Raw genomic sequence first — 12,462 nt, forward strand, 5'->3', positions numbered from 1 at the left:
ATAAAATGGTACTTTCCTCATAAGATTATTGTAAAGGTTAAATATGATATTGCATGTAAAGCCCCGTGCCTGGCATATAATAGGCGCTCAATAAATTTATTTCAGTAAGTGCACATTATCAATGATTTTTTTTTTAATTTTACATTAGAGATCCTGCATCACAAATCACAACTCTATTTTTTTACCACAAATGCCTATGGTATTATGTACTTGGTTTGAAGGATGGCAAATACACATTAATTTGAATAGTATAGGCTACCAATACTTTTTTTTTTCTTCTAATTTTATTTTATTTTTAAACTTTACATAATTGTATTAGTTTTGCCAAATATCAAAATGAATCTGCCACAGGTATACATGTGTTCCCCATCCTGAACCCTCCTCCCTCCTCCCTCCCCATACCATCCCTCTGGGTCGTCCCAGTGCACTAGCCCCAAGCATCCAGTATCGTGCATCGAACCTGGACTGGCAACTCGTTTCTTACATGATATTTTACATGTTTCAATGCCATTCTCCCAAATCTTCCCACCCTCTCCCTCTCCCACAGAGTCCATAAGACTGTTCCATACATCAGTGTCTCTTTTGCTGTCTCGTACACCGGGTTATTGTTACCATCTTTCTAAATTCCATATATATGCGTTAGTATACTGTCTTTATGTTTTTCCTTCTGGCTTACTTCACTCTGTATAATAGGCTCCAGTTTCATCTACCAATACTTTTGCCAAAATAATAGTCAAAAAATACATTGAAAACCAAAATAAAATGGATGTTGGATTGTTTCCATTTTTTATTAGCTAGTTATTGCTCCAGTACCACTGCCACAGTGACTAGTTAACCATATTTTCTATAGACATTTGGGGAGATGTGAACTAGGGGGAGAGGATCCAGGTTGTCATTGCAGCCCCAACTCCATCTTATCAATACATCACAGGTTTGAAAGGGTGCAGAGTGGCTCAGACAGCAAAGAATCTTGCCTGCAATGCAGGAGACCCAGGTTCCATCCCTGGGTCAGGAAGATTCCTTGGAGAAGGGAATGGCAACCCACTCCAATATTCTTGGAGTTGTGTCTTTGGAGATGGATGCACAGGACACAAACACAGTTCCCTGGGCTCTGTACCAACCCACCTACATGGTGGGCATAAGTGGCACTAATGCCATTTGTTGCTATATGCCTATGGCTCACTGGATCAGGGTGGATAATGACTTAAACTGCACCAACCAATAAAAACCACTCCTTTGGGAATTTCTCATTGGAGATGACAGAGTTAAGTGTCTTGCTTCATCATTTGAATTAAAGAAATGGAGACTCAGACACTGAGAGCTTCCCTCATTTATAGAGCAAAGCAAAAGAAGCTTTCCAGAGAAGGAAGGAAAAAAGATGATGTGTAAGGAAGCAGAGAGGATGCTGTTCTTTGTTTCTGAGGTGTCCAGGTGTATTTCTTGCCACTCAAGGGGGACCAACAGCATTTCTTGCTTTGGTTTGGTAAAGCAACTCAAAGTCAGAATAACTTTATCTTTTTGCCTAATTTAAGTATGTTTTTGTCTGGCTTTATTAAATTAGACATAAACAATACAACTGTTTTTGTCATTTCCCTTTCTCCACTAATACACAAGGTTGACTGCTTCTTTGAGGGATTTTAATTTTTTCAGTCTCAGAGTAAATTATGCTTTGTGCCCACATAAAAAGTGCAATGGTTGTTCTTTCAAAATAGAACAGAAAAAAATGTGAATATATTTGTGTTTGTATATATGTGAGTGTGTGGTAGCCACAGTAGGGAAGGGTATAAAAAATAACACAAAATGCATTGAAATTGTTTACATTATTTTGTGGGTTGGAGAACACATATCATAAGAGAAAATGATATAGTTCAGTTCAGTTCAGTCGCTCAATCGTGTCCGACTCTTTGCGACCCCTCACCCACAAATTCACAGACTGTTTTCAATATGACATCACATTTATTGCAGAAGATTCTCACAGTAACCCTGAGAAGGAGGTTTATAAGACTAATGAGACATGAGGAAGGCACATGACTAATTCAAGATCACACACCAGGCAATTATTTCATCTTTTGATATGACTATAGGATATACAACTTTGAAGGCTTAGTATTTCTGTCCTTTCTTGTTTTTTCTGTATTTCCCAAAATGTACTCCACATTATACAAGTTCTTTGGGGTATTCTATGGTCCAGTAAATTTGGAAATGCTAAATAACCTCTCATAGAAATTGACATTATACATCCATATTATATGTAGTCCATAAAGAAGTGCATTCAATTCTGTTGACTCCAGTATTTAATTAACACATTTTTCAAGGAATCATTTTAAAGCATTATTAAACTTACGTTACCAAAAGGAGTATTAATAAATTTAAATGTTAACAGTTGATTAAAGATTAGGAAATGTTGAATAGTACATTGCATATTTTTCTGTGTATAACTCATATTTCTTTTGAATATATCTTCTTATTGCTAAAATACTAAAATATATTAAAGTATAAATATATAAAAATCAGTTAAAGTCCCATCAACCTGGGCAAATCACTATCAACATTTTATTGATGATATAATCATGTTTCTATCCACATCTATGTGGTTTTGCATAAATCAAGTACCATCACAGGATAATTCCTCACGACTATCCCCACCTCTTCTGTCTTCCTCTAACTCCGCCTGCAGCAATATACACCCCTAAGTAATCAGTGTTTTAAAATCTGATGTGCATCCATCCATAATTGGATAGATGAGGAAAGAGAAAGAAGAATAGGGGAAAGGGAGATGGTTTCTTGGCATTGATTATATAATGATAATGGAGTCATAGTATATACATTATATCACATCTTTCAACATTGTCCAGTATAACGTGAAAATGCCTCCAAATTAAATGGTATAGAAAAGAAAAAGTTAAAAACATGGATCAAATAAATTAATCCAGGAAAAAAAATACAGATTCAGGCATGGCTGGTTACAAGGACTCAATCAACATTTTTTCATCTCCCCCTTCATCTAGAACAATTCTTTTCCTAGACTTTTCCCTTGAGGGAGGCCAAAAAGTAAGCTCTGGTGATCCTAGGGCTCCTTCCCTGCTGACTCACTTTTGTCAGCCAGAATATGAGCATTTTTATCCCAATATTCCCTACACTTTTTACTCTCTTTTACTGATTGAACTGACTTAGGTCAATAGTTTGTCCTTCATCAAATCCCCTGGGTTAGGGCTGTGCGAATCCCTAATAATCTTTTCCCTTTGAACTGGGCATTCCACTTTCCCCAACCTGAAGGACCGAAATGAAGATAGTGAGTGACTTCCCAGCTAAAACCTAAGAGAGACTGACCCCAGTAACAAGGTAAATAAACACTGAGTGTCCAAAAATAACCAAGATTCTGTAAACATGCCAAAAGGTAGAAGTCAAAACCTGAAAACATAATATTCCACTAAATACCAAGAAAATATATAGCATAATTATATTTCTTAATCTTGGAGAATTAACCTCAATATGGAATACTGGGATCAAATCAAGCTACTTACCAAATTCTCTCCTGAATATCTTGGTCCGATGTCCTGTGGCTGAAGAGAACAGTCATTTCAGCTGGTTTAAGGTCGAGATGACTTTATTTGACGTCTACAGAGGAAACAGAGAACCACAAGGCAAGAAACAGGGCAGGTGTAGCTAACTCTCACATGAAAGCTGGAGTTTCTCCAGGAGGTGATCTAAGATTTCATAGTCTTCCTGTCTCTTCATGTCTCTGCACATCCGCATCATTCTCTTCTCCCAGATTAACGTCTCTTTTCTAGGATTAAGGATGCTGGTAAAAATGGAATTTCTATCCCCCCCTTTTTTTCTATCTTGTGAAACTTGCCACTGGAACATTGTTTACTTCCTTTCTGGTACTTCCTCCTGGAAATGCATTTGCCAGTGCTTCTGAAATACAAAGATGCCACTCCAGCCCGTTTTCCATGTGGTCTTCCATTTAGAACATATTCCTCCATTTCTTCATGTTGCTGGACTCTCCGGGTTGGTTTTTGTGCATGAGATGAAGCAGCCACCTTTCAGGTCTAGAAAGAGAGGTGTCGCGCCAATGGCCCTTGTCTTGCAGCCCTGCCCTGGCTAGTGGACGTCTCTCGGCTTTTTTGACCGGCCAGCAGCCTATTTTACTTTTTGGGCTCCCAGTGGGTGAGGCTGTGACCAGACTTGTCAGCATCCTGATGGGGGCGGCGGGGGTCTCCGTGGGCACCTGACGGGGGCTGACAGGAAACTCAGCTTCAGGCGGCAGCTCTTCTACAAACGCATAGACACGGTCCTGTGGGGGCGGGAACAGAAGCCGCCAGAACTAGGCGTCTGGAGTTGTCTCCAGGGCAGTGACAAACACCGGGGCTCCGGACGAGTGTGGAAGCTCCCGTGTGTGGCGCCCGGGACAGCCGTGTGGGCGGAGGGGGTGCCAAGATGGCAGCGCAGCCTCTTCACGTGGGGAGGCTGGACGTGAGAGCTTCCCCTCAGGCTGGAGCTTCTCACAAACAGGCCTCTTTCTCAGGGGGAAAATAAATTAAAATGGAGGTGTGTTTCAGTCCTCAGTCTGGGCTCTGCCTGCCACAAACTGGGTCTCTGGTGCCTGCAGTCCCGTGAGGCTCCAGAGTGTATACCCTGCCCAGAGTGGTGCATGGAGCACCACAGCTGAGGGAGTGCAGAAAACAGCCTCGGGAAGTCTCTGGAAAGGATCACAGTTGCCCTCACCAAGTGTCTAATTAGAAGCCGCCTGTCAGGCTGCACTATGGGGATGAAAATTAGGCCTCTTTCACAGAGAAAGACTCAGCTCCTGATCTGTCACCTCCTGCTCTGCCCTGGAGGTGGCGGCTGTTGAAGAACTTTCTCTCGTGGGTGACAAGCCTGTGGGACCCCACTGGGTCACCAGAACAAGGAAAGTACATGGGTACCCTGGTGGCAGCTACGAAAATCTGGACCGGAGAGGCACTAACAGGTGCTGCTGTGGAAGGTTCCGGGCAGGCGCTGAGGAGCCCCGCGTATGGCGGGTGGTAGGGGGCGGGGGGGAGATGACACCGCCCACTGTCTCCCTCCGCAGGGCTGCCCAGCCAGCGGGACCTCGACGTGTGTCACATTAACACCTGCCCCTCAGGTTGACGCTCCGAAACAGCAAAGGCACCTCTTCCCACACGACCTCTGGCACCCTTCAACCACAGTTTCCACGGAGACCTGAGGCGGGTTAAGTCCGGGCTGGAGCCCTTTGCATGCCTTTCTTAGATCCGCACACCCTTGTGTGTCTCCTGGACACTGAACTCTGCGGATTTTCAAAGCTGAATGTTTTAGAGCCTTGTCTCCCAGGTGTAGATCTTAAAAGTTGGGGTGCTCAATGTGGAGTTCAAAGTCGAGTCCTCAGGAAGCTCTGGGTGTCGAGTTTCCTCCTAACTGTGGGTCTTGGCACTGGGATGGCATTACTGGCCACATGGTGCCCCAGCCTCTGCCACCTGCTTCCAGGAAAACTCCTCCATTTTGCCCCCATGTGATACATAGGAGTTGCTCCACTGGCTCTTAGGGGTTTTTTGTTGTTGCTGTTTTGTTTGTTTGTTTTTCAGGTGAAGTCATTCCATATGTAGCTGTAGATTTGGTGTCGTCTTAGGAGGAGTGGACTTCATGGTCCTCTGGCCTCGCCATCTTAAAGGGTCACAAGATCACCTCATCTCCATATGATCTTGTGACGCCCCCATGGGCTCATGTAACTCACTGTGTTTCTTATTCCAAAGTCTTGACACAGAATTGGATTGGGGTATCCTGGGTCAGGTATGCTGTGCCGGGAGATACATTTGGCTATAGCTGAGGAAACAGTTGGCATATGAGGGAAATCTGAGAGGAGGATGTGGCTTCGGGGGAAATGAGGGGTGCCACAGGTGGGCTAGTATCAGGGATATGAAAGCCCACAGTCCTTACACTTCATTTTGAGGCTTTGTGGTTCAGTTTACTGGTGCTGACAGCACACTACCTAAATTTCAAGCCTAGGGCCATCTCCTGTTTATGTGACTCGATTTTCTTAATCTCATCTGCAAATTGGAATGATGTTCACTGTAACATCATAGAGTTTCTATGAACCATAAAAAAGCTAATAGAGCTAAAACTCTTAGATTCCTGGTTGGAATGCAGAAAGCATTGAATAAATATTTACTCTTATTTAAATAGTACATCCATAAGCTCTGTGGCCAAAGTGACAATTTCAGACAAAGTCTCAACTGATGCACTGAATGAAATACACAGTGGGAGCCAGGAAAACAGATCATGCACAACTTCAAGTCTTGATAATCAAGAAAAATGGAGACCAGTGACTAAAATTGACGTTGAAGGCAAAATCTCCTGATTCCTTGTCTATGAGCCCCGCATTGAGCTATCAGCTGTGACTTTTGCACTAGGACAACCAGCTCCAGCCTCCAAAGGATTCATTGTATTCAAAACTCCTCTGCTCAGCTGTTGAAGCTTTTGCTTGATCAACTTTACATGGAGTGAAACTTGCCCCACTGAAAAGTGGTGGGTGGTTGAAGCCCAACATAGCATATCCTCATTAAGGCAGGGAGTAGAGGCAAGAAAGCCAATTATGGCAACCTGGAGCCCCCATGAAGGGGCTGCCATCAGGGGCTGCCAGCCACTCTTGCCTCAGGGCAGCAGATAATAACTTCACAATTGGCACTTGGACGACCAGCTAGGCTCAGCTTCTCCTTCAGAGTGCAGGCACATGAAAGGCAGTACCTTTCAGAATAACAGAAATGTCCTGAAAGCAGCAGGGAGGTGGAGTATTTAATAGGTATATTCTCCTGGTAGGTGAATGTCAAGGAGAATGGTCTTAGGGTGTTGATTAAGTGTTACCAAGACATGGACACAGAGGTGGCACAAGAGGCCCAAGCAAAACTCAGACATGGTTTCACAGCCAAGATGAGCCAGTGGGTTTTATAGGAATAAACTCTACTAGCTCAGAAGATGTTCTTTATTCTGAATGCACCACAGTTATGGCATGAAGTCACAAAGAAAGTCAAGAAGGACTTATTAAATTCATAGATAATATCCTTAGTTCAGGTAAAAGTTTAAAAGTTAGGCTCCACTTTCACTGACTCCCCCAGGACATTGGTAACAACCTATAATACTGATGGTATGGTTTGGAAAGGACTTTTCATCATATATGTACTGAGGTATAACTTTCCTTTTGAATATCACCCAACATGGAAGACGTCAACATTATCATGTAAATGAGATGTTGAGCACAGCGCTTGAAAAATAGTAAACATTCAAAAACAGTATTTTTCTCTCTCTGTGAAACATGCCCTTTGGAGTAAGAGTTCCTTACATTTTTTAACTTATATTTATTTGATGACCACATATATAATGTAACTGTGTGCCTGGTAACTTTCTCAGTGCTTTATATATAAAAATTCACTTAATCGTTACAGGACATTTATCAGGTAGGGTCAATTATAAACCCTGCTTTAAAAGTGGAGAAACTAAGCTGTAGAGATGTTGTGTGTGTGTGTGAAAGTCGCTCAGTCATATCTGACTCATTGTGACCCCATGGACTGTCCATGGAATTCTTTAGGCCAGAATACTAGAGTGGGTAGCCTATCCCTTCTCCAGGGGATCTTCCCAACCCAAGTCTCCAGCATTGCAGTCAGATTCTTTACCAGCTGAGCCACAAGGGAAGCCCAAGAATACTTGGGTGGATAGCCTATCCCTTCTCCAGCTGATCTTCCCGACCCCGGAATCAAATTGGGGTCTCCTGCATTGCCGGTGGATTCTTTACCAACTGAGCTATTAGGGTAGAGATGTTAGGTGGCTAATAAATGGTGAAGCCCGTCAGGATTTGAAGTCAAAATGCATGCTTCTAATCACTAATACCATGGTCTCTGTTCTTTGAGAATAGAGAGGAGGTACATTTTACAGTTTTATCTGGGCTTGGAAAGTTCCTGACTCATAGGAGGCATCCAGTATATGCCAGGAAAAACAAGCAATACAGATTCCTCAGACCTTGCTACATACCTTTACCATATGCACTGAAACAATTCATATTCTCACTTAAGAACTTAAAACAGAAAGAGCTTTGTGAAAACAGTATTTTTTGCCTGTCTGCTCCACCAGTCCAAGCAGCAGCAGCGGCAGTTCTTTTAGCCCTTTCTCAGAAACTCTAGCCAGTTTTGTTATAATGCATAGATTTGAATTGAGTTATATGCCATCTATAAACAAATCAACTAATAACCACTTTTGTTTGATCCCCTTTGGAATATGGGAATCAAATTAACAGTCACTTTGCATCAGGAGAATCTGGTACTGATTGATTAGGCCAGGCTAAGTGCTCTGCTACTGCTGCTAAGTCACTTCAGTCGTGTCCGACTCTGTGCGACCCCATAGATGGCAGCCCACCAGGCTCCCCTGTCCCTGGGATTCTCCAGGCCAGAACACTGGAGTGTGTTGCCATTTCCTTCTCCAGTGCATGGAAGTGAAAAGTGAAAGTGAAGTCGCTCAGTCGTGTCCGACTCTTAGCGACCCCATGGACTGCAGCCCACCAGGCTCCTCCGCCCATGGAATTTTCCAGGCAAGAGTACTGGAGTGGGTTGCCATTGCCTTCTCCGGCTAAGTGCTCTACCTTTGGACCAAAGAAACTGATGAGTGACTCTGCAAACAGGTGCTGTGCAGTTCAGGCATGATCTTTGTTCTTGCAGATGCAAACAACTTCCATTGTAGAAACTTAAGAACAATCTAAATGGATATTGGAGAATTAAAATCTCTAATAGCTCTCACTTTTTTCTTCTCGTACACTCTCCCCATTTCACTGCTTAAAAGTTTCTCTTTCTAAGAACATTTCCATTTGGCTTTAAACTTGCCATTATTGGAACATCTAAGTGCCATGGGCACGATCCTCATTCATCAAGTACAGGAACAGAGTGTTGTCATCTTAAAAAGAATTATCAGCCAAGGCTTATTCCCTGAACTACTTAGAAGCATCTCTTCTCTCTTTCCAAAACACCAGAATGAATCAATTTCCGACAAACATAAGTACATTTCTTTAGTTATTAGATTCATAGCTGAGGCTCTTGATGCATTTCTTGTTCCCACAGAAGGAAGGCATGCAAGGGCAATCCTTGGGCTTTGGGGGATGAGTTAAGAAGTCACTTTGGCACTTTTAAAATATTGGATTGGCCAAAAAGTTCTTTCAGTTTCCCCATCTAATTGCTATAAGCAAGTTTGAGTAGGAAAAAATATGTAATTTGTGAAAATGTGTATGATTTAAAGGATAATGATACAACAAATGCTTGTTACCCAGCTCTCAGTCCTTTGGAAGGCTCTTGTGTATTCCTCTTTTACTGCCTCCCTTTCCCTAGAGTACCCATGATTTTCATTATAATTTTACCACACATAGATCTCCATAACAATATACTGATTAATCTAGCAGGTATCAAATCTACTTAATAAAATGTTCACAATTATATTTTGCCATGACTTGTTTTTTGGCTTGTTGTGTCATTTCTGAGAATGATACATATTATTGTATATAGCTGTCTTTCAATCATTTTTCTGATATATAGTACTTCATTGCATGATTTGCCAACCTTGATTTTTATAGTCTACTCTTGTTGGGTATCTGTTAACGATCTCACGTGTGTTTCCTGGTATAAGAGTAGGGACTTACTTGTTTTATTAGGGATTATCCCAGATACTATTTGTCTGGGTCATAGGGCTTCCCCATCTTCAACTTTACTAAGTAATGCCAAGGTATTTGCCAGATTGATTAAAACAATATACACAATATATTGGTTAAAACAATATACAAAATATATTGGTTAAAACAATATATAGTTCAGTTCAGTTCAGTCGCTCAGTCGTGTCCAACTCTTTGTGACCCCATGAACTGCAGCATGCCAGGCCTCCCTGTCCATCACCAATTCCCAGAGTTTACCCAAACTCATGACCATTGAGTCGGTGATGCCATCCAACCATCTCATCCTCTGTTGCCCCCTTCTCTTCCTGCCTTCAATATTTCCCAACATCAGGATCTTTTCAAATGAGTCAGCTCTTCACAGCAGGTGGCCAAACTATTGGAATTTCAGTTTCAACATCAGTCCTTCCAATGAATACCCAGGACTGATTTCCTTTAGGATGGACTGGTTGGATCTCCTTGAAGTCCAAGGGACTCTCAAGAGTCTTCTCCAACACCACAGTTCAAAAGCATCAATTCTTCTGCACTCAGCTTTCTCTATAGTCCAACTCTCACGTCCATACAAAACAATATATAACAATACACCAAATTGGTTATAACATATTGGTTAAAATAGTAGTGTGTGTGTGTTTGAGTAGATCCACATCCATACCAACATTGATGCTGAAATACTTTTCTTTTAATTACAGTTCATTTTATAACAATTTTAGATTTACAGAAAATGTGTGGAGCATTCCCAGTATTTCCCACACTGAGTTTCTTCTATTTGTAACTTTAGAAAAAGTTACATTTAATGAACCAATAATTGAAACATTACTATTAATGCAAGCCCATACTGTATTCAAATTTTTATAGTTTTTACCTAATATCTACTTTTTCTATTCCAGGAGACTCATTGCTTTGCCATCGGCATTACATTTGTCAACTCTTCTTAAACTTTTCTTGGCTAGACAGTTTATCAGACTTTCTTTGTTTTGAGTGTTCTTGACAGTTTGGGGGAAGGCATACTGTTCAGGTATTTTATAGACTATCCCTTGATTGGGAATAGTCTGAGGCATATTCTCATGATTACAGTGGGACTGTGCATTATTGGGAAAAGACCACAGAGGTAAAGTGCCATTCTTATCACATCATATCAAGAGCACATGATGTCAACATCACTTCTTATTCTTGATGTTGACCTTGATCACCTGGCTCAGGTAGTGTTTGTCAGATTTCTGCACTGGAAAATTACCCTTTCCATATCATACTCTTGGAGGCATGTTGTAATTCCTTGAGGGTGATGTATCTACATAAATCATTTGGAATTTTTCTTCATGCAAAATCTATTTTATGCATTTACTTATTCATTTCAACGTGTGTGTGTGTGTGTGTGTGGTGTGTGTGTGTGGGTGTGTGTGTGCATGTGCCCACTCAGTTGTATCCAATTCTTTGTGACCCCATGAAGTGTGGCCGGCCAGGCTCCTCTGTCCATGGGATTTCCCAGGCAAGAATACTGGAGTGGGTTGCCATTTCCTACTCCAGGGGAACTTTCCAACCCAGGGATCAAACCCGCATCTCCTGCATCTCCTACAATTGCAGGCAGATTCTTTACCTCTGAGCCATCTGGGAAGTCCCATGTATCAGTATAGACTTATCTATAATTATTTTAAACCTTAGTTATAATTTAATACTATTTTATTTATTTTTGTCACTCAAATTGTTCCAGCTTTGGTTACCGGGAACTCTTTGGAAGACTTTAATTTTGTCAATATAGGTGCATAATACGTGATATCTCCTTAGGGTTTCAATTTACATTTTTGTAATTCTCTACTCTGAGAATATTTTTTCTTTTTTTTTTATTTTTTTATTTTTTTTAAATTTTATTTCATTTTTAAACTTTACATAATTGTATTAGTTTTGCCAAATATCAAAATGAATCCACCACAGGCACACATGTATTCCTCATCCTGAACCCTCCTCCCTCCTCCCTCCCCATACCATCCCTCTGGGTCGTCCCAGTGCACTAGCCCCAAGCATCCAGTATCGTGCATCAAACCTGGACTGGCAACTCGTTTCTTACATGATATTTTACATGTTTCAATGTCATTCTCCCAAATCTTCCCACCCTCTCCCTCTCCCACAGAGTCCATAAGACTGTTCTATACATCAGTGTCTCTTTTGCTGTCTCGTACACCGGGTTATTGTTACCATCTTTCTAAATTCCATATATATGCGTTAGTATACTGTCTTTATGTTTTTCCTTCTGGCTTACTTCACTCTGTATAATAGGCTCCAGTTTCATCCACCTCATTAGAACTAATTCAAATGCATTCTTTTTAATGGCTGAGTAATACTCCATTGTGTATATGTACCACTGCTTTCTTATCCATTCATCTGCTGATGGGCATCTAGGTTGCTTCCATGTCCTGGCTATTATAAACAGTGCTGCGATGAACATTGGGGTACACGTGCCTCTTTCCCTTCTGGTTTCCTCAGTGTGTATGCCCAGCAGTGGGATTGCTGGATCATAAGGCAGTTCTATTTCCAGTTTTTTAAGGAATCTCCACACTGTTCTCCATAGTGGCTGTACTAGTTAGCATTCCCACCACCAGTGTAAGAGGGTTCCCTTTTCCCCACACCCTCTCCAGCATTTATTATTTGTAGACTTTTGGATGGCAGCCATTCTGACTGGTGTGAAATGGTACCTCATAGTGGTTTTGATTTGCATTTCTCTGATAATGAGTGATGTTGAGCATCTTTTCATGTGTTTGTGAGCCATCTGT

Source organism: Bison bison, unplaced genomic scaffold, assembly GCF_000754665.1.
Source record: "Bison bison bison isolate TAMUID 2011002044 unplaced genomic scaffold, Bison_UMD1.0 scf7180017862165, whole genome shotgun sequence".
Lineage (NCBI taxonomy): Eukaryota > Metazoa > Chordata > Mammalia > Artiodactyla > Bovidae > Bison > Bison bison.